Source organism: Dipodomys merriami, unplaced genomic scaffold (genome assembly GCF_024711535.1).
Source record: "Dipodomys merriami isolate MVZ:Mamm:240054 unplaced genomic scaffold, mDipMer1.0.p SCAF_26, whole genome shotgun sequence".
Taxonomy (NCBI): domain Eukaryota; kingdom Metazoa; phylum Chordata; class Mammalia; order Rodentia; family Heteromyidae; genus Dipodomys; species Dipodomys merriami.
Window position 1 is genome coordinate 19061901 of NW_027204048.1, and position 27967 is coordinate 19089867.

Sequence of the window (27967 nt, forward strand, 5' to 3'; positions counted from 1 at the left end):
ATGAGTAATAACACAACACAAAAATGTATTGTTGTTAACATTTTTTTCTTCAATTCTGTCTCCTTTTTCCCATTGTCAGTATTCCTTCTGTTACCATGGCCTGAAGATAGTTCCTAACAAGAGCTATCGTTGCCAATTAGAAGATGAAGAAACAAGATCATTTCACTGAATGTCATTAAACACATTTCTTCTACAATCTAAAACTACATATCTAAACTCATTTTTCTAAATGGAACTGGCCTTTTCGCTGTTCTTTCTCATTCCCTTTCAAATTTCCTTATGATTGCTGAAACAAATGCTTTTGCCTTTCCCCAACAATATGAAGAAAATAAAAATGCCAAGTTAAATGTTGACAATGGAAGAAAAAATGAAAAATGAAAAATGGTCTTCCTTTTCTCCCTACAAGGCTGGGAGAAAAGAAGAAAGGAAGAAGGAAAAGGAGAGAGAATCAAAAGCTAGAAATACAACATCTGTCCTAACTTCATTTTGTTTTTCTGATGGTTGGATTTCATTACTATCTTTATAAACAATCACTAACAATTCAAGTAAGAGCTGCAGTTTTCACTTAAATGACTGCAGATGGCTTGGTAAACAGAGGCCCTCAGACAGTCACAAGGAAGGCTGGCTCCTAATCCCAGTATCATATAGCAAGTAAATCTTCTATAATTTTCCTCTGGCTTTTTAATAGGATAATCTGGAATTCCTTCAAATATTAATGCAACATGGAAATGTGAATGCTGTAGCCTGCTTTAATAAGATTAATCTGAAGACAGGAGTTTTAAATGAATGTTTTATAACCCCATCTATGAATACCAGAAAAACACCTAAAATGTTTGAGAGGTAGCATCTCCAGCAGAAATAAAGCTATAGTGATTTGTTTTGTGTTCTGTGTATGTGTGTGTATGTATGTTTTTGCCTGTCATGGGGCATTTCTTTTTAAACTGTTAGAAAACATATTAAACACTCATACACACACAAACACATAAACACACTTTCACACAATCTGACATTCAATTTCAGGCTTCCTTTGCCAAGATCTTTTCAATACAACAGAACTCCCACAGAGAGGGTCTGCCATAGAATCATACTTAAATATCCAATTCACATGAAGCACCTACACGTTTATACTGACAGATCTGCCTATTGGCATGTTATAATCTGCAAACAGCTCTGTGAAAAATGACTTTCAATCCAATTATCCATTATCTTCCTAATGGAAAGAAGTGATGTTTCTTACTGAAAACAATCGTGGACTCGTTGGTTCTTCTCCTGCATCTGAACTGTCTTGGCTACTGTCTTCTCAAAAGGGCTGGCACAGACAACTCACGAGGCACAAGCAATTCTTGATACCCTGAAAATGTCAACTACTACTGTCACCTCCGTTCCTTCATTTTCATACTAATGCCCTGGGAACTAATGACTGAATCTACCAGGAACTCCTGGTTCATTCTCTTGACCCTAAAAGAAAGGTAAAAAGTAGATCTTCTTAGGACCTCTCACAAGCTAAAGAAGGTTCATACCACTTCCACTTTTCTTTAGGTTCCAAAGAAGAAGAAGGACTGCCAGAAAATGTTAGAAACCCTAGTATTTAAGATGCACACTGAACACGGTCATTTCATCATGTTAGGAGTCTTTCATGACCGTACTGGGAAATAGTATCAAGCCATCAATGAATTTCCTCAATGAATGCCAAATCTGAGACCAAGTGTCTCTACCCTGCCATCTTAGATGGCCCGCACCTTCAGCTAAAGAACAGATAAAACCCAAGTCTCCTGGTGCTGAATGAAAATTCAAGTACCTCTGCTTCTAGAACTACATAATGGCAATGGGTACCATGCATGAAACAAGTAAATAATAGCCTGACTACTGCTGTAACTTCAGAGACCAGGAAAAACCTTTCTAAAGAAGGTGCACTGAAGCTAATATCTGAATATTCAAGATCCAGGCACAAGACCATTAGAAACAGCATTCCAGCCCATGGAGACTGAAGTGGGAAGGCACTTGAGAAGGTTAGAGATGCAACAGGAGAGCCAGTGCAGCCAAGGAAGGCATGGCAGGTGGTGGGTAGGTGAGAAGTAAAATCAGAGGCAATAGCCGTAGAGACCGGAGCCACTCACACAGAGCCCTGGAGTTTGGAAAACAAGGTCAGATTTCATTCTAAGTGTGACAGACAGCTCTGGAAAGTTAACCTTAAAAATGCTGTGGTGTGATTTACACTCAAGAAGAAACAGGTAATAGAGATAAGTTAGAAGAGTATTCCAATAATCCAAAAAAAAGACAATGGTAATTTAGAACAGGATGGCGGCAGGATAGAGAAGAGACATACTCTAGATTAGAGATAGGTAAGGTGTTGGTTAAGGTGCGGAAATGGAATTGGAGAGATACCCCAGTTTCTGGCCTGGATAACTTGAAGGAGGTCCTGCATTCTTGATTAGAGAAGGCTAAAAAGAGTTTGGGGGTAAAGAGTAGACTCAGTATTCATTTCAACAAAAAGCCCTTCCTATGTGCCCTTAAAATTCAAAGCATTGATGCAGAAGATACTCATGACCTACAGGATGTGATATATGACCTACATTCTTAAACAAAGACAAGGACATGCCCAAGACTGAGCTCCTTATGCTAATGGATGAGTCATGCCATGGTTATAATTTCACTTCCTCTGAGATAAATATCCTTAGTTATAGAAATCATGGGTTTTAGTCTCTAAGTTACATGCACACACATTTATTTATAAAGTGGCACCATTGCAATTTACACACTTCTTTAGATAAAACTGGGACTTTACAACATTATTTGGAATGCATGAAGATATCATAAAATATCAAGTCACAATAACAACTATATTTTAAGAAAAAGGAACCCTCCAGACTAAATACCCACCCACAGAACTTAACATTGATTTTTTTTACAGATAATTAAAAAAAAATGAATGCATGCAATTCAGATTTTTTAGGTTACACATAAACGGAATGCTTTTTAAATGCAGTGGGTGGAAAATGACGAGAAACACTTTGGAAAAACACTATAGTTCTCATTACAAACGTCCCCAGGATAGAACGACTCATGTGGCCCTCCCCCCAAAATAGCCAATTGCATTTGTAAGCACAGAAGGGGGCTGGAGCCAATCGGAATAGCCTTTTCCACCATACCTCCCATGCTCCCACGCCCCGTAACATCCACAGGCAGGTGTGCACACAGGATGTGCAGCAGCCGGAGCAGCCTGGTTCACACGGCTTCTCAGAGCTAAGTGAACAGATCTGGGTCACAACCTCAAGGATGCTCTCCAACTTTCAGACTGCAGATAGTGATTTTCCTTCTCTGTACATTGCTATGTAACCGAAAACTCCATCAGTTATATTTCTCATGCGGTAAGAAACCTTTCATTCATTATTTACTGCCTACTCAAATATTAATTCATATGAACTGACTAAAAATTACGTGACTTTTCTTCCATAACTATGTGGTTCTTCACTTTGAGCTTGTGTAAATATTAGCTTCTGAGCCAATTTATAGAAGCAATTATCTGAGGTATCTCACAAAACATATGGGTGCTCAGATGGCAGAAGGTAGTTGTGTTCTTTTGAGCCCCCAAAATTTCAAACAATGACACCAAGAATCATAGGAAGGACTTGTGTATGACTCAAGTCTATTTGTAGGTACAAGGTTATAAAAAGAATCTGGAAGATATAACCCATTATGGAAAACAAAGGCTGCTAAATTTCCTATGGAAATTTAATCAGGTCTTTTAGAAGTGCATTATTCATTGGCATGTGAGATTCAATTAAAATGAAAATGAAATAAGCCAGGCACAGTGGTATATACCTGTAATACCAACACTTACTAAGAGGGACAGGAAGGAAGATCATGAATACAAGGCCATACTAAGCTACATAGCTAGACAAAAAAAAAAAAAAAAAGAGCTAAACTTTGAGAAAAGTTTCTTTCCTTTTATCTAAAGAATGAAAAAGAGCTCTAGGAGCTATGTCTAATGCCTAGAATCCTAGCTACTCAAGAAAAACAGATCTGAGGATTGAGGTTAAAAGCCAGCTTGGGCATACAAATTTTTGAGATTATTATCTTGTATTAACCAATTAATTAATTAATTAATTAATTAATTAATTAATTAATTAATTAATCAGAGGTTCAACTGAAGTATCAGCCACAAAGCCAAGCAAGAGGATCTGAGTTCAAATGCCAGTATCAGCACAAAACAAATGAAGGAAAGGGCAGAAGAGAAAGAAAAAGTATGGTTAGACTATACATGTGTGTGCATAATTTCATGTATCGTTTATGTTTTGACATTCTCTCCAGAAGAAATGTTGACCAAAGACAGTAAGTAGTTCTGAAATTGTACTAGCAGCCTAAGTATTATTAGCAATAACATCATAAACAAGTTATTACTTGGAGCACATAAAGATACCAAGTGACAAAATTTAGGATGTGTTAAAAATCATCTGGATTCTCATTTCCCCTAGCTTTTTACGATTCAGGTTATTTCTCTCTCTCCCTCCCTTTCCGTGTGTGTGTGTGTGTGTGTGTGTGTGTGTGTGTGTGTGTGTGTGTGTGTGTGTGTGTGTGTGTGTGTGTGTGTGTGTGTGTGTGTGTGTGTGTGTGTGTGTGTGTGTGTGTGTATGCTGTTACGCCTTTTCAGGGAAGAAGTAATCCTTTTGTACCGAGGGCCCAGAGAACTTTGAAGACAGGATATTAGTGTTCCAGTGTGTGTGTGTGTGTGTGTGTGTGTGTGTGTGTGTGTGTGTGTGTGTGTGTGTGTGTGTGTGTGTGTGTGTGTGTGTGTGTGTGTGTGTGTGTGTGTGTGTGTGTGTGTGTGTGTGTGTGTGTGTGTGTGTGTGTGTGTGTGTGTGTGTGTGTGTGTGTGTGTGTGTGTGTGTATGCTGTTACGCCTTTTCAGGGAAGAAGTAATCCTTTTGTACCGAGGGCCCAGAGAACTTTGAAGACAGGATATTAGTGTTCCATTTCAATTACTCCAAAGCAGTGCGGTGAATCTTTGTGGGCACTCTTGTATACTCCCCAGAAGAGATGAGCAACATCTGGCACCACCAACTGATATCAAGACAATTTCACCAGCCAATTTTAAAAGATGCCCTACAATTTGTTTCACCAATTTAAATTCCGTCCTGTAATTTATTTTGCCTGATGGCCGTGTGTCTCTCTTGCATGCTGATCGGTGACAATAACACATATGAAACAGAATGGTACCAGAGAAGAATTTTCTCATTCAGTTTTTTTCCCCCAGAAATTGCCATGGACAACCTAAGTAAGAAGGGCCTTGTATCCAAATCTTAAACAAGCTACATGTGGAAATGTCTTCCTCCAGCACAAAGAACACTTCACTCAGAAATATCACATCTAGAAATGCATAAACAGCAAGGAAAAAATAAAAAATGACTTTATGAGAATGAGATTTGATCCTCGGGGAACTTAAGAGAGTACACTGGTGCTTTTTTTGTTTGTTTGCTTGTTGGTCATAGGGCTTGAACTCTGGGCCTGGGCGCTGTCCCTCAGCTCCCTCAGTTCAAGGCGAGCGCTCTACCACTTGAGCCACAGTGCCACTTTGGTTTTCTAGTGGTTAATTGGAGATAAGTCTCACAGACTTTCCTGCCCAGGCTGGCTTTGAACCGTGATCCTCAGATCTCAGCCTCTTGAGTAGCTAGGATTACAGGCATGAGCCACCGGCTCCTGGCATTGGTGCATTTTTCTTAAGTGTTTTCAGTAAGGCTTCCACCAATGATGACTTCCAATCTTTTGACTGATTAAAAAGGGAAGTAAAGCTAATCATTGTCTTAATTGAAATTGAGCTTCTCCCATTGCTGCAGAACTGGTAGCATTAATCCGTGAACAAAAAGTTAGTCTCAGGTGCCATGGCCTAAGTCTGAAATCCTAGCTACTAAGCTGGCTGAGATCTGAGGGTAGCAGTTCAAAGCTAGCATAAGCAGAAAAGTCCATGAGACTCTTAGCTCCAATTAACCACCAAAAAGCCAGAAGTGGAACTGTGGCTCAAGTAGTAGATCACTAGCCTTCAGTAAAAAAGCTCAGGGACAGTCCCAGGGCCTGAAGGGGGAAAAAAACATAATATCCCAGGATATTATATTATATTATGGCTCTTGGGACAGAGCAACAAATATGGTTTGAGTTATGGTAGTGTGTATATTCAAATCTGAATTTTGATTACTAGGCTACCTAATAATACATCAAGATAACACTTGAGTCTGTGTAAATAAGATGGTTTGGGAAGGAAAAAGATACACCTTTTTCTCCTGAAAAGTTTCATAGCCAAGAATATGGGAAAATTATTAAAGCACAGTATGTATCACATAGATTATCAACTGAACATAAAATATTTTTAATTTTTAAAAATTTAAAACTGAAATATTCCAGATCTTGCTAAGTGATGTTTCCTACCATTTGTAAAAGTTAATTACGAGTGTGGGGGAGGAAAGGCTGAGATCTGAGGACCACGATTCAAAGTCAGCCCCCATTCAAAGTCAGCCCCCATTCAAAGTCAGCCCCCATTCAAAGTCAGCCCCCATTCAAAGCCAGCCCCGGCAGGAAAGTCCCTGAGACTCTTATCTCCAATAAGCCACTCAGAAAATCGGAAGTGGCACTGTGGCTCAAGTGGTAGAGCACTCACCTTGAGTTGAAGAGCTCAGGGACAGTGATCAGACCTAGAGTTCAAGTCCCACAACCAACAAAAAAACAAACAAAAAACCAAAAATCTATAGCTGATCTGACTTGCTTATCTTAAGTATATTCACCATCAATTTTTTTAATAGTTTGGTAATGCATCACATACTAAATGGAAAGACTAGTACAGTATTCTGGATAATTCACAAACAAATATTGAAAATTCCTTTTTCTGGTGGTTGAACATAGGTCCTCATGTTTGCTAGGCAAGTACTCTATCACTTGAGCCACACTCTTTAGTTTTTCAGACAACTTCTTGTCTGGCCTCTACCATGATCATTCTATTTGTCTCTCAAATAGCTGTAATTACAGGTATGTGCCACAGTGCCCAGCATTTATTTTTCTTAAACACTGCTCTCAGGAAGCTGAGGCAGGAGAACCAAAGTGTGAGGTCAGCTGTGGAGTACACCGTGCGACATGAATAAATGGTTAAGTTTTATAAGGGGGACACAGAACAAAGACATGAGACCAAAGAAAACTCTGGCAATGGTACAGGCAGGAGGTACAGCCTGAATTTGTATGGTGAAAATAGCCAATAAGGGCTGGGAAGGTGGCTCAGTGGTAGAGCGCTTGCCTCGCATGCATGAGACCCTGGGTTCGATTCCTCAGAACCACATAAGCAGATAGAGCTGGAAGTGCTGTGGCTCAAGTGGTAGAGCACTCGCCTTGAGCTAAAGAGCTGAGGGATAGCCCAGAGTTCAGGCCCCATGACTGACAAAAAAAAAAAAAAAAAAAAGATAATAGGCAATAAGAAAGGAAATGCTGAAAAGACTGAGCAGGTAAGTGGTAGAGGAAGAAGACTGTACAAAAACATCACAGGTCCATCATGCGAGACTGGGAAGTCAGGACCAAGAAAGATAGTCGAGTGTGAGTGAGGCTGATAAGCCACATTTTCTTTTCCCTCCCTCCCTCCCTCCCTACCCCCCATCCCTCCCTCCCTTCCTTTCCTTCCTTTCTTCCTTTCGCTAGTCCTAGGCCTTGACTATGGGCCCTAGTGCTGTACCTAAGCAACTTTTTACTCAAGGCTAACATTCTACCACTCTGGGACACTGTACCACTTGAGAACTCAGAAGGCTGAGGTAGGAGGATTTCAAGTTCAAAGCAAGCCTGGGCTACATAGTAAGAGAGCTTGTCACAATAAAATAACAACTAATTTAATTCAAAGAATACAAGACATGATGGTATGCTTGAAACCACACACACACACACACACACACACACACACACACACACACACACACTTCTTAAAAACCAAATTGAAGGGATTTGGCTGTAATAATACAGCTGTAATAATAACACCTGTAATCCTAGCTACTTAGGAGGCTGAGATCTGAGGGTCACAGTTCAAAGCCAGACCAGGCAGAAAAGTCCATGAGACTCTTCTCCAATAAACTACTCAGAAAAAGCCAGAATTGGAGCTGTGGCTCAAGTGGTAGAGCGCTAGACTTGAGCACAAGATCCCCAGGACTAAAAAAAAAAACAAACAAAAATTTAAGGAAGGAATTCAGATTGGATTACTTTATGTCTATGATATGCTGGCATAGACAGCAAGTATAGACTTCAGAATAATTATGAAACTCATTCCTGAAAGATAATTTTGGATCAAGGGATACTGTTATAAATTATGCTAGAATAGTATGTCTATCATGATAATCCTAGACAAAAGTGTGTATGCATGTATACATATATGTATACATACATATATTTATATTCATATATATTAATATATATAAATAGATAGGGATAAACTATGCATTGAAAAATGTGAACAATACTTCAAAAGACAGCAATACTCACAGACGTTAGAAATGAACCTTACAACTGGGGGGGGGGGGCGGGCTATGGGGGGGGGGAAACTGGGAGAAAAACAAGGGAGGTAACACTGTTCGACAAGAAATGTACTCACTACCTTACTTACGTAACTGTAACCCCTCTGTACATCACCTTGACAATAAAATTAAATAAAAAAAAGCCACGTGTACCAACAAAAAACACTGCAAAGGTTTATTTTATAAGATATGAAAAATCTCCAAACGTGGTTAGTATTCTATAAAGACAGACTCTGTTATGAGCATATTAAAATGGTGGGCCATTAGCACACCTGTTAACTTTCATCACTCTAACCTCATAAGCCCCACGCTTCATTTGAACATGAGTTGACCAGACACGGCATAAAATGAACTAGTAGACTGTATTCAAACTGTAGCCCATACATGATTAGTCCATACTGTAACCACAAGGAAAAACAATAAAGAATTCCCAATAGGTTTGCTGGAAACTTGCCAAAAAGTTTGCCAAAAACTTGCCAAAGAAGGGAGTGAATCTCCATGGAATACAATATTCAGTCCTTGGCTTCAAGACCTAGAATAGAGTAGAGATTCAAAGAACTGACTAATTGATAGTTACTTTACTAAACTTACTCCTCCCATCAAAATACACAAAACTTCCAAAAATATAAAAACATTTGGAAATAAATTTTCCAGTATGTGTTCACTAACTGCTCTTGGGTTGTATTCTACGAATTTCTAATGAACATTTGTAAAAAAAAAAAAAAAAAATAAGTTTAACAATTCTTACAAATCCCAGAATCTGTTATATCTGGCCCAATCACTAGCTGCTTGGTTATATGACTATGAAGGATTCAATTTACCTCAGTTTCAATGTCTTCAGTTTTACCCTATCAATGAAAAGGGCTAACTCACACTGATTAAAGATACTGAATGTGTCTAGCCCAACAAGTACATAGCTATAATCCCAGCTAACTCAGAAGGTAGATATCAAGAAAACCTCAGTTCAAGGCAGCTAGGCAAAAAAATCTTAGGAGGGTTCCCTATCAACAAATAAGCCTGGTAATGGTGGTGCATGTTTAATTCCAGCACGGTGGAGACACAGATAGCCTAGGTAGGAGGATCTCAGTCCAGACAAAAAACAGGAACAAGACTCTACTGAAAATAACCTAACGGAAAAAGGAGAGGAGGCCAGGGCTCAAATGAGGCCCCTGTGAGGCGCTGAGGTCTGATTCCAGCACCACCAAGAGAGAAACTAGGGGGGGGGCAAGGGGTAACCCTGAAACTCATGGATATGAATAGAAAGAGTAAAACTATTATGTGTGGACATTTCAGTTAACACATAAACTAATTACCTCAAAGGGAATGCATTTAACATTGTAGAACCGCTTTCTGACCTCAAAAGCTCTCAAGTAAACATAGACTTGAAGATTTTCTAACCCATAAGACCAAGGAAAAAACTTTCCTTTGGGACAAATTTGAGGCTGAAAATCTTAAAATTTCAAAGCCAAGCAACAAACCACAAAAGAGTAACAGAGGTATGCCTTCATATGCTCTCAATGTGCCTTGCCAAAAGTAAAAAATGATGCATCATACTGATCAAATGTAGCAAGGCATGTTATAACGAGCAGGGGGGAGGAGGGCACCTTGGAATGCTAGTCTCTTTTCTGCCATTAAAATATTCTGTCTCTGAGCCCACGGTGGCAGTGCACCCGCTATTCCAGCACCAAGCACACTGAGGCAGAAGGCCCAGAGCCGGAGGCCAAGACTGGGCGAGGCCTCCTCCAATTCCAGGTTAGCACACAGTGAGACCCCATCTAAAAAATGCCTAAAATTTAAAAAAAAATGAAATCTGACTTTGAGTAGCCAGAAATAATTAGGACCTTAATTTCCCCCTATCTGCAGTAAAAATCAGATTCAAGAAACTCAGGTATCTTTTCTTTCCAAGATTATAGAAATGTCTGGTACACATACTCATACAAGAGTATCTTTTCCCTACTACATAAATCAAAAATAAAATTAAAAAATAAACTTATCATGAGAATGACTAATCTCTTAATCTAGAATAATGCTTTAGAAGAACATGTAATAGTGTGTCTACCATATATGAAAGGAGCAAACACACACAAAAGACACCTGTTCAGAACCTACTGATCATATATACAGAAGTCCAAGTCCATACTAATAGTATCTCATAATTTTATCCTTTACTGGGATCACAGTCTTCTTCCACACAAAGTCGTCTGGCTCCACCAAGCAAAGCCCATACACCACCAATGGAGGCTGTTAAACGGAGCTGTGAGCCAAAGATGCAGGTTGTTACAAAGCCTGCTCTTCAAAGGCACTGAGTGAGTCATCCATTCACCATCAGGATACCTCACTCCACATTCCCCCACTAACTTGAAACCATCCCTGTCTTTCCCCTGCCCCTATCACCCATCCTTAGACCTGTGAGGAAAATGTCCAAGAACAAACCAAGAATCACGGGTCCCCTCCAATAACTCCAGCCCATGCCTGCTACCTTCCCCTGAAGCACTGCTTCAATGTCAGTCACACATAACACAGAATTCTGGCCAGCAAATCTGACACCAGCCTAGCTTGTCCAGTATGAGATCAGCTGTAAAGTGCAGCCAAGTAAGCAATGGCTTAAGAGGACACACTGCTTCCTTAAAGCGGCTGAGACTGCTGGTGATGGGTTTATATGAACCCTTGAATAGGCAAAGTCTCATGATTGTATATTGTAATCCAGTTATGTGCTAGGACATTAAAAGATGTTTTTCAAAAGATGGCAAAGGAAAAGGGGGTGGGCCATCTTAGGGAGTCCTACTTTGTCTCAGAATGTACGGGAGATCAGCCTAGCATCTGGAATTGAGAAAGGCAGCTGGAGAAAGACAAAGGTCTGTCAGCTTTCCAGATCCTTCTCAGTCTGTCTTCACAGTGAGACTTCCTTATTTGTTTTAAATATTGTAAATTCCCAGAATATCAGACACACCCATACTCAAATGTAAGTACAAAAATACACTGCAGAGCCAAATGCAAACTGGTTTGTGAGCTATGAACTGGAGACTATCCATTAGATAAAGCAGATTTTCTATGACATGGTTAACGTGGTACCTTTGTCACAAAAGACGTAAGAACTCTTTAATGCAAGTCCATTTACCAACTTTGCAAATTTACCCTCAAAACAGGTATGAAGAGGCTGTAAAATTGCTTTATTCGAAAAGAAAGTAAGTAGTAAACAGAAAACAGATTTTCTGAAATTCCACACTGCTTTGTTACCACTAAATTTCATTTGCTGCCTGAGGTCACATCTGTCTGGGTCATGGTTACATGCAAAACCTACGCTACAATTGTCCTCTCTATTTCGTTTGTGAAGCTTTTCAGGAAAGTGTTTATTAGGAAGACAGAAAAAGATTCCCTACTTTGTAAAATGCTTAATTACCTAGGTTAGAGGTTAAGCTGCATACTTGACAATGAAAAACAAATCCTCTTATGGGGTGAGGGGGTGGGGTGGGGGAATGGTTGTCCTAATTATATACGGATGATCTAATTAAACTGTCATTCACAATTCATTAAAACTATTAATAAACTGTAAATGGGAAAAATGGGTAATATCGTTAAATTTATAGGAGTGTTAAAACCTATTAACACAAAGACAGCCAAAAATTTAATGGGAAATTTTCCATAAGTACATGAACTTTAGACTTCATCCAAGAAATCTGTAAAGGCCTCATCTAAAGACTCATGTACAAATGAGGAACCTGAGGTCTGCTGACCTTAAGGACCTGCCAGAGCATATATCCTCTAACTCATTTTCCCACTCTTTACACAGTTACCACACAGCCTGAACTGTGTGCATCTCCCAGTCCAACAGAACATGCTGGTACGCCTTAGAGCCGCCGGCGAAGACAGTGGACCCACGAGTCATCCCTCAGCAGTTCACAGAACAACTTATTAAAAAGAAAGCTGGCTGATTCCGAGGCGAAAGGACCAAGTGTTCAGGTGGTGACATCACTGACTACGGAATAACAACCTGCTGTTGGCTGATCCCACAAGAAGAGAGAAATCACAGAAACCAAAGAAAATGGAAACGCTGTATAAAATCTTGATGTGTCCAGAAAAAGAGGTCCTAGGAATTTCAATGTGAACGAACTATTCACTGTCAGGAATCCACTTGTGAACAAAAGAAACTGTTCAACTGAACACACCATCAAACAACATCAAACCAACACCAAGGCACTGAAGAACTAACAATGAGCACAATCTATCTCTTTTCCAGCAGTCTCTAGAATCATGCTCTTTTTTTTAACATTCCACATGTCAAGAAGTCTTCCTCCCTACAAAAAGAAGAAAAAAAAAAAAAAACCACCCAAGACCTTGACAAAGGAAACCTCATCAAAGACAGTTCATGAATGGGCACCAACACACCACAGACACATGACCCAACACGGGGTGGGGAGGGGGAGGCACCAGTGAGTGCTGGGGAAAATCAGCCTCTTGAAGTAGATACTCAGAACAAAACAGAACCAAGTAAAATCTGTGCTGCTTTGTACTGGTGTTAACTGCATTCTTTGTTCTCCAGAGGAATAACACTGTATCTATGATGGCTTTTGCAGTAGTTGTCCAGGAGATCCTTAGTACTATCTAATTGTAGTCCCGTAACTGGTAGTGGTGTAGCCTTGGGCATCCAGACCTCCATGTCACTGGGGTTCCTCATCAGCGGAAGGCGCTGGCTCTCTCAAAGGTCTGTCTGTAGATGCACTGAAACAGTGACTGCTGCACAGTAAAATTCTATCACTGTTATGGTCAATGGAGCTACTCACAACACAGCCTCCCTGCTCTCCAGGCCCCCCCTGCTCCTCCCAGGAAACCAGCCACGCCCCTGTAGGTCTCCAACCTTTTTCTTTTTCCTTTTTTTAAAATACTTCCTATTTCTTTTCCCCCACAAGGGCCTGGCAATGCCTCCCTTATTCTTGTCCTTTAAGTTGGCCAACTCCCCTGAGGCCAGTTCCTTCTATGTCTAGTGTGTGATTACATTTGGATTATAATTACTTATGTAATGAGAAAGGTATTTATTTACTGGACCGAAAAGAAGGGCCAGGGCCAGCTTGTCAGTGCTATTTCCACCAAAAAGCAAGCCATATGTGTATATATGGCCGTGTGTGTGTGTGTGTCCGCGTGCGTGCGTGCATGCATGCATAAAACCAATGCATTCAACATGAGGAAGTCTGAGAAAAATGTGTGAAGTGTCTGGGAGTTCTACCTGCTTGCCTAGTGTCAGGAGAAGCAGCGAGGATCAGTCACTGTATGGGCTACAGTTGTTTGAAGGCCCTTGCTGCCCAGCCCTTTTCCCTGAGCCACTTACATACACAGAGATGGTCAGGGGTAAAGAGCAGAGTGGATCAGAGCAATGCTTCTCAAACTGAACTGGATATTCAAATTCCTGAGAACGCCCACTCTGATTTTCAGTTCCAGGACAGATGCTGGTGTCCGATGTCAGCACTGCAAGCAGCAAGCCCTTGGAGCACTCTGGGCCTTTCGCAGCCCAAAACAAAACAAAGGGGGTACATACAAGCCCAGCCCCAGTGCCTCACACTTAGGATCTAGCTACTTAGGGAGCTGCAATCTGGAGACTGCCTGAGCAAACAGTCTTTTCACCAATAGCTAGCAAAAAGCTGGAAGTAGAAGTATGGCTCAAGTGGTGGAGTGTCAGCTATGAGCAAAAATGCCAAGTGAAAGTTTGAGGTCCTAAGTTCAAGCTCCAGTACTAGCACACACGCACACACACAATTTTTTTACAGAGTGTTCTGCCTCACAGCATGATTAAACAAATGAGCACATGTGAATCTACCTAGATGATAGATCATATCTGGCACAAGAAAGCATTAGACAGAAGCTAAGTACTGTCACTATATTCAGTATGGCAATATCTCTTGTACCTATTCTGATTTTTTTAAAGTATAAATTTACAGTTTTAAATAATTTGTAAATAGGTGAACAGGTGTGTATCATAAGACCAACAAACAACATAAACTAAACCCTTCAGAGAACCTCACTGCAACAGAACATAGACAATATTTAAGACAAGCCATTTTATACTGATAGCAGCTGCCTGTGAATCTTCCACCTGAAGAACTTCAACCCACTCTCAAAACCCCAGGACACAAGCTGTGGGTGCTCAAATGCCAGAAATGGCCTTTGACCCCCCTCCCCAGCCTGGAAAGGGAGGCTGAGGTTCACAGGAGAGGGCAGGAATCGGGAAGTGAAGCTGTTGACTACAGGGTTCAACCAAAAGGAGTATTCACCGCTGCTTCAGGCCTCACAGGGTCTTTCTTTCAAGTGGGCCAAACACAATAAAAGGAATGATGACCGCCTCTATCAGTTGTTTGTTACCTTTCAAGGTAATAGTTACAGCCTAAGCCAGTGCCATCCTGGTACTTGTGAGAATGGTTATCCATTTTAAAATGATTAATCCTCTAGCAACTAACTCTGAACATTAGGCCACAGAGCAACCCGGCTGTGAACGGCAGATCACACTCACAGTTCCATCGGAGGAAACTGCTCGGATGCTCTCATTTGGAGTGTGCACTAGAAACCTCTTGCAGGTGTTCAGAAGTCTCTCCGAGAGGATCTCACAGACTCAAAAGCCTGCGTTCAAAATCACTCTCATCATGCTTACTGAATCAGCCATTAATTTGTGAGAACAGACATACAGCAAATTCATAGCACTAAACCAGAACACAGTTAAAGATACTCAGAGTTTCAGTAATTTGCTCCAACCCAAAGCTGATCCTGAAAAGCAGTATGTACTACTTCCTGACCCAGGTGTGTGTGCCAAGTCATGAAGCAACAGACAGAGTGCTAAAGGTGAAGACAAGATAACTTCAGCCAGGTTATAGAGGTTCAAGGATAGGACTTCAGTTCCCAGGAGTGGAAATGGGAAAGAGCAGGTAGACTTGTAAGAAGAATTCCACTGTGAGAGCCAAAGCAGAACTCACTTTCTAAGACTCTCTAGAAAGATGGGGTCTTAGAAATGCTTCTGTACCTGGGAACAGAAGGAACTTCCCAGCAGAGAACCAATTAGAATTGAAGGAGCCAAGGTCAGCAAGACCTCTCTCTCTGTAAGTCCATAGCCACTGGAGTCTAAAAGCCTAGAGCCCTGGCTCCCCAAAAACTCTCTCAACACCAGCAACAAGTCTAGGAAACTGACAGAAGTGAAGGAAATAAGCCAGGTGTCAGTGGCTCACACCTGCAATCTTAGTTACTCAGGAGACTGAGACAGGAGGCTAGGCTGGGCAGGAAAGTCTATGAAACTTTTATCTCCAATTAACCACCAGAAAACCAGAAGTGGTGGTGTGGCTCAAAGTGCCTGAGTGAAAGAGTTCAGGGACAGCGGCCAGGCCCTTAGTTCAAGCCCCATCCCCATGACTGACCAAAACAAAGTGAAAGAAAGGAAAGCTAGTGCTCCTGTCTATAGGAAACAATACAGCACCAGTACCAGGCCAATCAGGGCTGAAAGCTTCATTCTTCTTCTTAAGAAAAATATTAAAATGCTTGCATGCAAATTCTCCTCATACGCAGGGAGAATATTCTATATCATTATTTATATTCAAACTCAAATGAAGCTCTGCATTGATTCAGAATCCTATTTTCAATTCCCTCCTGATTTCTCTGCAAACTGCTTTCTTACGCCCTTGAAAGAAATTACCCTCAGAAAAGATTCCAGATTCACGGAGCCAAGCTGTACCCCATCTGGTGTAAAACAACTCCCTCTGTCCCGTTGCCTCTTCCTGTACTTTATTCCTTACAGATGTACCTTCCATTTTACCCTGACTCTCCCCTAATTAAAAAAAAACTCATCATAGCTGGTTTAAACTCTGTACTGTAATGTTCTCACCAGGTCCTCTTCCTAAAACTCTGTATGCAATTAGAAATGGTTCCATTAACCTCAATCTTTGAGCTGGTCAGCACTAAACTCATCGCCAATCTCAATCCCTTAACCAAGGGAATTTCCCATTTGGGGGGGATTCTCTCTCCTCTCTCCCTTTTTCTCTCTCTGCAGTAGATTAAGCTTCCCTGCTTCTTCCTGGCTTCTTCTAGCTCCATCTCCCCCTGCTTCCACGCTACATGGCGGTCACTACCTGATGCAGAAAAATGTAGCCAAACACGCACTTTCACACCTGCCAGCAGCTACTTGCTCTAGAGCCAGCCTCCCCCACTGAGCACACAGCTCCAGCCTAGACCCCGCTCTACAGACTACTGCCCATCTGCTGAAATCCTATTATCTGCTGTCTTGCAAGGTTGGCACCCGACCACTTGAGTCAAGTTTCTAACCCTGGTTTCAGCTGGTTATTTTGAAGATGGAGACTAGATCTGAAACGTTCTGGGCTGGCCTCAAACTCCGATTCCTCCAGATGTCAGCCCCACGAGTAGCTGGGATTATCAGCATGAGCCACCAGCTCTCCCAGGGGGAGGAAGGGATGCATGGGGGAGGACTTGGACTTGCTCAGCATGCATTCCACCACGTGTTCCTTTCTGCACTGGTTATTTTCGAGGTAAGCGCTCCTATTAGGGTCATGCTGGCCTGGGCTTTGATCCTATTTCCGCTTCCTGGTATCACTGAGGATAATGACCGCTGTGCCTAAACACTGCACTCTTCTCCCACTCCCGGAGCCTGAGACTGCAGGGGCTCACCACCTTTAAAGCCACTGACTGAGATGGGGTCTCACACAGTTTTATGCCCTGGCAGGCATCTCTGCCTCTCAAGTAGCTAGGATTAGAGCCAAGCTTGAGTCTCCACATCCAGCTGGGATATGGCATGGATGCCACTTTTTAACTAAACACTGCTTTCTATGAAAGTACCCGTTAACTAGTGTTCTAGTTCTCTCCTGGATGGGAGAAAATAATTATCAGAAACTGGAAATGTCTTAATCACCAGGTTAGGCTTTTGTGCAATAAATGAAGTATACCATCAATCAGAATAGTGGCAGGATTGATATTCCACCTGTGGGTGGACTACGCTGGAGCAATAAATCGAGTATACCATAAAACAGAACAGTGGCAGGGTTTCCCACCTGTGGATGGATGCCAGACAACAGGCTTCTTTAAGGAGCGAAGGCTACAAAGAGGAACTCCATGCCCTAGAAGCTGCCTTACGTTATGATTCCCGATTCCCATATTCCATTTGTGGGAAAGAGCACTGCAGGATTATCTCATTAGGTTATCAGATCGACAAGATCTGAATGATCTTATGGAAAGTCTACATTTCAAAGTTTCCTATATAAACTTTGTCACCTTTCACTCTGTCCTTGGAACCCAATGCAGTTGACAATAGGATGATATGATTACCAATGTCACCTGGTGCCTTCCTATCATAGAGAAGTTTTGCTTCTTGCAGTCATTCTTTTGGGTGCCTGCCTAAGATATTCTGGTGGGAAAAAAAAAAAAAAAAAAGATAAAATCCAATTTCCTGCTAACTAAGAAGTTTCTCAGGGAGGCTGAAATTATGGTGCAGGTAGTTTTCTATTTTTCTATTCCACTGAACAAAATGAGAACATCTACCTAATGGTGCCATAATTTGAGGTGAGAAATGTGTTCAGTTCATTACTGTAGTTAATTAAAAATGCTTAAACTGGGAGCTAGAAATCTGTCTTCTTGGTTGAGCCCTTACCTAGCATGCACACAAACTAGCTACACACTAGTGCACACATACTAGGTCTAATCCAAAATGAAAATAGAAACAGTACAGAAGATATTTGTTTTATGAGAAATCTCCTTTGTGCATCCCAACTTTTGGTCCTTCTATACCAAAAATACTGATGCATAAGTAAAAAAAAAGATAATAGCAATTTCCATCTGTGCCTTTATTGAAAATACTGTTTAATATTTTATTCTCAAATTACTGGGTCAGTAGTTAAATGAAAATTTTAAAACTGCAGAAACTTTTAAATTAAGGATTAGCTTTTATAAAATATTCCTTAGTTTCAAATTCTAATACCATATAGCCACTGGGTATTTAATTTATCTTGGTGTCTTCCAGACTCTTATTCTACACTCAATCAAAAATGTATTACTAGATACTAAACCCAACATTCACTAGATGTGCTGCTTAATAATTTATAAATAAATACCTAAGAAGCCCATTAATAAGTCATTTAACAAAATCAAAATATCAAATTTCATGCTAATGACTCATATTGAAAGAGAATTAGACTGAGAAAAACATGAGCAACATTTCCAAGGGGAAAGCAGAGAAATCCTAAGTGTACTTCTGAGAACCCTATCAAAATGAGCAAATATGCTCTTTAATTCACAGACATTAAAAAAAATTGGTTTTATACCTTCTGGCTCTCTGAGCAGCACCACAGTGACAAAAGCTGGCAAAAAGGAAGTCAGGAAGAAAGTGGCAGATCCATTTTCTAAGGAAATCAAGAGTAATATTCACTCTCAGAAATACTGGGAGAACAGTAGTCACAGTAGGCCACGCAGAGCGCAAGAAACCAAAAAGGTGTATGATGGCCTCAAGGGTGGCCTGAATGGAGTGAGCCCCACTGACCTGCAGAAGGACACGGCTGCGTTTAGAAAATCCACGCTATTACTGAGGATACTCGGGGAAAAACTGCCCAACCAGCTTCCACAAAACAGATCCTAACCATGGCAAAATGCATGTCACGGTCCCAAGTGGAGACCGTGCCGGAAGCTCACATTGCTGCCCAGACTCTGACACCACCTGAACCCCCGTTCAGTGCCAAAGGCACAACAATAAAATTCAAAAGACCTTCTCTTCTGCTCAGCACCAATGGGTCCACCACAGCTGCAAGATGATGGTAGAAATCATGACTGTGAGGTGTGGAGAGAAATGACTTGAAAATAACTGATTCCAGGCAGTACTGAGAAAGACACTAAAAAGGCTTTCTAGACTAAAGTCTCCTAATGAAGACGTCACCATGTCTTCATTAGAAAAAGTAAACATGCTAGAGGCCCAAGGTGGAACTGGGAAAACTCATGGAACATCATGGTGAATGCAATAGTTTTGGGAAAGCTACTGGTGATAGGCAGGCATTAAAGTTGACTGAGCTGATGGATATTAGCCACCATTTTCCAGAGTAGTAGGATTTTAAACAATAAAATTCAGATTTTTTTTTCTTTTTCTTTTTTGCCCATTCTGTGACTTGAACTCAAGGCCTGCGTACTGTCCCTGAGCTTCTGTCCCCAATGCTACTGATCTACCATTTGGGCTACAGCATTGTTCCTAGCGTTTTCTGAGTAGTATTATTGGAGAAAAGAGTCTCAGGGACTTTCCTGCCCGGAGTTGGCACCAAAATGCAATCCTAAATCTCAGCCTCCTGAGTAGCTAGGATTACAGGCATGAGCTACTGATGCCTAACTAAAATTCACATTTTTAATAGTGACAAATAAAAGTCCTATTTGAAAAAAAAAAACTACTGTTTACAAGTTAGATTATGGGCAAAATAATGTATTCCAATTAATGTTGTGTGTGGCGTTATGTTTCCAAGTTTAATGTCTCAGTGAAGCTGACCAGTGACAATCACTGCTAACATTTTAGGGGGTAGGTAAGGACAGTCATTACTAAACTGCTGGTCTGACCGGTGCCCCCAACAGTCTGATGAGCCCCAGGAAGCTTAGGGCCAGGCATACTTTACAGGTTCCTGAGACCCCAGTGTGCATGGCCCCCAATTATTCCCTGCTGTCTCCCAATAAAACCACCTCTGGGTGTTTATGATATGAAGAAAATGATCTGTATGTTTTGAAACTAGTTCAATGTTTTTAAGGCAACACTCAAATGGTGTAAATTAGAAAAAGTTATATAGAGAAGAGGTACATTGGCACCTCTGAACTTTCTCAGAAGTCATTCTAACACAGGATAGCCTTATAGTGCACCCAACTAAAAGGGGTGCACAGGAATAAGCAACTGCTCTAAGTCCTGGGGAAAGGCCGCACAATAAGCATTACTATGCAATGAATCCCTGACCCAGCAACAGGCCTTCTCTTTTTTCTTAAAACCAAAATAAAAGAACAGAGTTCATCTGTTACTGCTCTGTTAAGTAAACCTCTTACGGTATTTAATCTGCCAGTGTTTAAACAGATAATAAATGTTGTGGCTATCAAAACTAAGGAATTAAACCAAATATAGCCAGCTGGCAATGAGATCGACCAAATAACTACAATTAAGTCAGCTGGCCCAGACTTTCACTTAAAACCTAACTTGGCCCTTGGAATCTACTGTCCCCAACTATGAAAGAAACACCTATGAAGTTGTTTCATGATGGAACTTCAATGTGTCATACTCTATTCCCATCAAATTTAAAAAATCAGGTTATAAGTACAGCACATCCACTTACCTGAATGGCACCAAACAGCTATGCTTTCTTCCGGGGGGGGAAAAAAAGGTTTAAAATGGCTTTGGAAACCACATCATCATCTTTGATTTTCTTATCAGCTCAAGTGGTTGGTTAGCATTCTCTCACTGTGACAATATACCTGAGACAAATCAACCTAAAGGAAGAAAGCTTTGTTTTGGCTGGGAGTATCGAAAGTTTCAGTTCATGGCCAGTTAGCTCTGTTGTTTTGGGGAGGGAAGAAGCACATAACGGAGAAAAAGCTGCTCACCTCCTAATGGCCAGGAGAGAAGAGACAGAGAAGGAAAGATAAAAGAGGGGACGGGAGAGGAAGGAGGGCACGCCCCGAGGGACCTCGCCTCCTCTCACTTGGCCCAGCCTCTCGAAGGTCCAACAGATGGGCCTGTGGGAGAAGAGGTGAGATCCAAACTACAGTGCCTTGGTTTAGCATGTAATCTCAAAAAGCCCTGTTTTGTGTTCTGAGCTTGCAAGGGCTATAAGAAAATGGTAATATCATCACTAAGTTAAGAGTCTAAGTTTCACTGAAAAGAGTACTTTAGCCTGATTTCTATTTTCCCTAACATATTTTGCCTTTTCTCCTTAATGTCCTCAGCGCAACCACATGTCAAATGGTAAAAAGCATTCTAGTGTATGGATAGACAGGCTGTTTCCTTTCACATAGTAAGTATCAAAGGAAAAAAGGGCGCAGTAACATGGCCAGTGCACCACAGAAGGGCTAAAGAGCAGAACTGACAGAGCTATGACTTTTAGGATTGTGTTTCAGAAACACCCTGGTGCATGATAAAATAAGAGAATAACACTGGAGTGGGGAGAAACGGCTTAACGTCAAATCCTAATTAATTCAGATCAGACCTGAGAAAGTGTGCCACATTCTAAGAATGTTAGAACCCAAGGGACACAAAATTAGGATCCCAGAGCTACAAAATACAAAAGGCCTTCAGGATCCTTGACCTCAAAGCTGTCTTTTATATTAAAGGCATACAAACTAAGGTACAAGAGCTTTGAAGAGAGTAAATCCACATGCCAGGCAGAAGCGAGCCTGGCGTCGGGGTCTCCTGATTCTTGCCACAGTGCTATAAAGCTGAAGAACTGTCACCAACATCATAACAAAGCTCTTCTAAGGAAGGGGATAGTGAACTTAGAATCCCCAGGTTCACACCCTGAGCATTAAGTTTGTTCTTCATGACTGCATGATTTCTATTACCCCAGGTCTCTTGTACATTAACCACCAAACACAAACTAGCTGGAAATAAGCTTGACGTGGTTTAAGATGAGAGCTGACACACCTTACACTGGCAACACTTTGGGTTCAGAATGCAGCAGCTGCTCCAAGGCAAGTGGGAAAGGAGAGGTTTTGTAGATGCTTTACTCTGTACTAAAGCATGAAAGAAAGCAAAAGAATAATGTAACTGCATCTAAGCATTTCTACATAAAATACTACCCTGTTTCTACTTGTACAGAAACCAAATAAGTAATAGTAAAACATTAATAAGTTCTGTTAATGCAAAATTTTGTAAGCCAAGAATTTTTTGAAAAGTCTCAACTCATTACAAGTTTGACTTGCACAAATATGGAAAGATTAATTTTATGGATTAATCTAAACTCTTCAGAGGTATTGTAAAGCTTTAAGAACATTAGATCTAAACCTTATGATCTTTGATTTTTTTCAGGACTTCAAGTACTCTCCAACAATAACTGTATCTAAAGTGCTCAGAATTTTGTTTTGTCTTTTAAGATTTCCCTAAAGGGTTAGGGTTGGCTTCAGCGGTAGAGCTCCTGCCAAGGTTTGCCTAACTCCTGTCACCTCCAGCTGTTTGGCACAGTGAGGATAGCAGTCACATGTTCATTGAAGACTGCCATCTACCATGAAGATACCGCCTCATCTTCAGTGGATGCACGCAGAGGGAAATATCCATAAAGCAAAAGGCTACGTGCAAAATTGTCCCTTCCAACAGTTTCTTTTAGTAGATGTTATATTTTTTCATTATTTAGCAGTATTAATATTTCTTGTTTACCAGGCCGTGTTCTAACATGTTTTGTATATATTGACTAATTTAGCCATTTAATAGTCATAAAAAGTTAAATAATCTTACTACTAGAAATCTACTATCATTCTATCTTAAGCTTACCATACTAACAAATTAAAGCAGAAATGTGTAGTCCCTAAAGATAGGGAGGGAATTTGAAGGTGAGTACTAGAAAAGTAACAACTGGTAGAAATTGAAACCCACAGACATCCAAGCTCTGACCCTTATCGTGATCCTGTCACACAATGTGGAAAGAGCCAAGAAAATGGTTTCAAACTCCAGAAATTAATATCTTCCTTTTACTACACGGATCTCCTAACCTTTGAAGCCATACATCTTAGGAGAAGAACACTGTAACACGTGTTATGAGGTCTCAGCAGCCTGAATTCTGCTTTCCATCCCCTCCTGAAGGGTAAGGCCTGAATTCTGCTTTCCATCCCCTCCTGAAGGGTAAGTGAGAGCTGTAGGCAGAGGAAGGAGGGAAAACGCCCTCTCACTCAACTGTCAGCCAAAGGGAAAAACTAAGAAGCTACTGGGGCATGGAAGTGGAGGGGCCCCGCCCTGCATAAGCCAACTGGATTACACACTAAACTAGCCCTACAAATGCACTGCTGGACCCCACAGACACCCTCCCTTAAAGAGTGTGGGTGAAAGTTCTGTAACACCTGAACTGTGGAGGAATATTAAGAAACAAGAGAAGGATGAAAAAGTCATACCCAGAGAGACAGTGCTCTCAAATCACAACGTGACCAAGTAACATGCACGGCTAAGTACAGGCAACTGCACTGGATGTAACTCACACCATATAAGAGGACTGCTAGGAGCACTGGGGAAGAGGGTGACAGCTAACTGAGCAGTCTCATTAGAGAGTACTGGTGAAAACAGAATGACAGAAATAAATGCCAACAGCAGTGTAAAATCAAAATAACAACAATAATAATAACAGTAACAATAATAATATCCATGACAGATATAGCCCGAGCTCCTGTCTCTGGGGGCCTGCAATGTGTCATCATTTGTACTGCACATGAAAAGGGACACAAGCACTCTTGCATGGGAAGCAGTTAATGAGAAGTGAAGGCTCGAAGGGCAGCCGTAGAGCATGGGGAATTCACTTGTTCTTTTCCAACTAGGTCAGATTCACAGAGGCAGCAGATTTCATGGGTAACCTGAGTGAAAGAAAGGTCAGATGTCTGCAGGCTGAAGAGAGGAGGAGGAGGCTGCAGCCCCAGGAAGCCATCTTATTTCACATGGTATTTAGCTGGTCACTAGGGTCATGGCACGAAGGAGCAGCAGTACTATCTGAGAGCTCAGTGCCCTGAAACAATGAGAATGAGCAAGGGGGGGAGAGGGGGGCCTGTTCTCAACTTTGGAGTGGTCACAGTGCCTACATGTAAGACACACTCATCTCATGGCAACTTCTGCAGTGTAACATTTTAAAGACAAGCCATGTTTAACTAGCAGACATTTTTCTTATAAAATCAAATATTATACTTAGCATACGGCTGCTTAAATTTTTTGTAAAACAAGTCTTTATAAAGGCCATGTAGGTAAATTACATAACATTTCCCTTGTGTTTAGAACAGAAATGGTAGAGCAGATATTAACTGATAAACTTCTACGGAGAGTTAAAAGCCTGGCACTGGTTCAGGCCTGTAATCCTAGCTACTCAGGAGGCTGAGATCTGAGGATCGTGGTCCGAAGCCAGCCAGAGCAGGTAAGCCTGTGACCCCTTTATCTCCAATTAACTATCCAAAAAGCCAGAAAGAGAGCTATGTTTCAAGTGGTAGAGCACTAGTCTTGAGCAAAGAAGCTCAGGGACAAAGCTCAGACCCTAAGTTCAAGCCACAGGACTACCACAAAAACAAAACAACAACAAACTGTTAAGCTTGGCATCTGAATATAGTAGAATGAAAGCAAATGCTGACTGGTGTTACTTTTTTATTGTTTCTCAAAATTTCTTTAAGAACCAGACCTTCAAACACCATGCCTAATCTAGTTTTTCTATGATCACTTATCAGTTATGGGCTGCATCTTCACTGTATCCTACTACCAATACAAAGAGAATAAAAATTAGTTTTAAACAACTGACCAAATAAAAAAGAAAAGTACATCTACAGCCCCAAGTAACAAAACACTGCTAACAGAACAATAAATGGCTTTCTCATTGTGAATTACTTTGTCCTGTTCACTAATATGGAAAATTTAGGGCTTCTTTGAAGGTTATGAAATTGACACAATGTAAAAATTATGTTGTGTAAGACAAAGATTTTCTTCAAGGAATTTAAGTTAGCTGAAAATCTCTGCGAAGGCTAGGGATCTAGTTTTAACGGGGCCATTCTGTCATGGCCAAGATGCCTCTCAGGAAGGTCTTCTGAGGTCACCTACAATCTTCTGCCCTTAGCAACCAGGCCAGGGAAGCAAGTGCAGGAAGGCCTGAATGCAGTGCAGGACAAAGGAAGCAGCGGGGACGGTAGCCAACCAATCCAACCTAATGAGGAATGGATACAAACCACAATGTGCCCGGAGACAAGCAGCGTGCACCCATCAGTTCTAGGATAGTCTTCCTTCGCTTCCCTCAGAGATGCCCACGCGGTTATTGGCCCAGACAGTTGACTCAGAGAAATAAACAACTGAACACTTTACTAGGCGTGTAAGACTAGCCTTGCTATCGCTGTTTTTCAAAGGTGTGGTGTACTTTGAAGGAGTGGTATACAAATACTTACAACAGAAGCATTCAGTGAAATAGTCCCAGCCACTCAATATTTAATCAGTTTACCAGACGATTCTTCACAAAGAGATCCCCCTCCTAACAATAAATTTACTTTGTAAAATCTTACTGTTCTACTCACACTGTTCTGTCATTCCAAATTCCTTTGCTTCATTTAAGTTTTCCAACTTTTAGTCACATAAAGTATTTTCTCTCCTTCTGGTAATACGCTAATGCAAAAATCATTTTGTAAAACTAGCTACTCAGGAAGCTAAGAGCTTTGGGTCATGGTTCAGAGCCAGCCTGAGCAGGAAAGTCTGAGAGACTCTTATCTTGTATGGCTCAAGTGACAGAGTGTGAGTCTTGAGCAAATAAAGTCAAGGGCAATGTGCCCATGCCTTGAATTCAAGCCCTAGGTCTAGCATGCACACGCGCGAGCACACACGCACGCGCGCACACACACACACACACAATCAGTTGTTTCTTTAAAAAAAAAATCACTGCTTCCAACCTCATTTTCTAAATATAACTTTCCCTTCATATTTAGAAATTGGATAAAATTTATTTCTAAATATTGCATAATAATCAAAATCTCAATAAAACAATTGAATCTTTAAATTAAAACAGACACACATTGAAACTTGGGGTTTTACAGAAATACTTCCCACTCATTATTTTACTTACTACAACTTGCACATTTGAATCTGAGTAAAATAAATTTTTGAGGAAATGGCACTAACCTGTTTTGAATATTTTTATCAAAACATTATAGTACTACATGTTTTTTCACTTCTTTATTCCTTATTTTATTTCTATAATTACTAAGGTTATTTTCCTGTGTTGCACAAAATTAGTATGTCAAAATTGTTCGAAGAAAACATAAAAAACGTTATAGGAGTCATTCTCTAAATAACTGCTGATGGGTATATTTGCTTATTAACTTCCCTACTACACATCTTTGGAAAGTTAGCATATAAAGAAGGTAGCACTGCAATTCTGGAAATGGTGTGGCTTCAGCCTGTGCCTCAACCACTGGCTGGAAAAACATAAAGGGGGTGGCTAAGGGCCTGCTGTGCAGCTTCTACCCCACCAAAGCAGGACAACAAGTGGCTGAGAAATAGAGGCCTTGCTTCTTATCCAGGAGAGCTTGGTTTCCTTTTTAATACAGGCATAACACTAACTACTAAGTCCGTGAGAACATAATAGCTCTCCTGGGCCTTCTAGGTATTAGAGAAGAGAATGATGCAGCTTTGGTTTTGTCTGTCCTTAGGGTTAAGAAAAGATGAATTGTATTTAACAGGCTCCATATAGCCATCACACTGTCTTGACAAATCTTTCTCTTCCTTCATCTTTCCTTCTCTTTCAATGCCCTCAAATGAAGCAAGAATTGGCAAACGTACTGATACTGATACTGATTATGAAAGATAACCTTTTCTTTTTCTACTTCAGGTCTTAACCTTACCTTAATGAATACATTTGGCTTGTCCATTATTCTAAGAAATGAATTTTAGTACTTTTCAGTATACTTTTGTTACGTTTGAAAACGTGACTGGACTGTGTCTTTATTCCAGTGTGTTGGAAAGACAGTTTGTGACCCAAGATGAGACAGTGCAAGGCAGTCCAGAGCCAGGCGGGTCAGGTCACGTCCCGGCAGGGATCCCACTGCTGGCCGGAGTCTTGATCAAGGTTTTCTCAGGAAGAAACAAAAAGACGAGGCAGGGAGAAGTAAGACTGGTTACTCTATTTCAGTACAAGGATTATACTATAGTCGTACAAGGATTGTCCTTAGGAGCCTGGCACTGGTCTGGGATGATAGTAGAGCAGCAAAACGTTGACTGAACCCATGAATGAATGCTCTGAAGGGGGCAGGTGGTAGATAGCAGAGCGCTGGATCTGTGGGTTTGCCTATGAAAGGCCCGCTCACAAAGGGAGCCATTGGTTAAGTCTGGGATTGATTGTCTCTGTGACAGTCAATGCTAGATTGGGAAGAATACACAAATAAGAGTATGAGACTTGTCTTGAAAAAAAAAAGAAAATATGAGTAATAAAAATTTTACTATACAGTCAATATAATCTTTTTTTTTTTTTTTTTTTTTTTGCTAGCCATGGAAATTGAACTCAGGACCTGGGTACCATCCCTGAGCTTCCCATCCCCTCTCCCCTCAAGGCTAGCACTCTACCACTTTGAGCCACAGTGCCACTCAACAGTTTTTGAGTGGTTAACTATAGTTAGAGTCTCATGGACTTTCCTGCCTGGGCTGGCTTCAAACCACAATCTTCAGATCTTAGCCTCCAGAGCAGCTAAGATTCAGGTATGAGCCACCAGTGCCCAGCTAATCTCTTTCTTCTAAAAAACTTAGC

The 27967-nt window shown here is 40.9% G+C and overlaps 1 protein-coding gene across 1 annotated transcript in view; it reads right to left on the reverse strand.

Moving 5' to 3' along the window:
* Nucleotides 1-27967, reverse strand: part of LOC138837019 (guanine nucleotide-binding protein G(q) subunit alpha) — a 244541-nt gene that overhangs the window by 152441 nt on the left and 64133 nt on the right. The window lies entirely within an intron of this gene.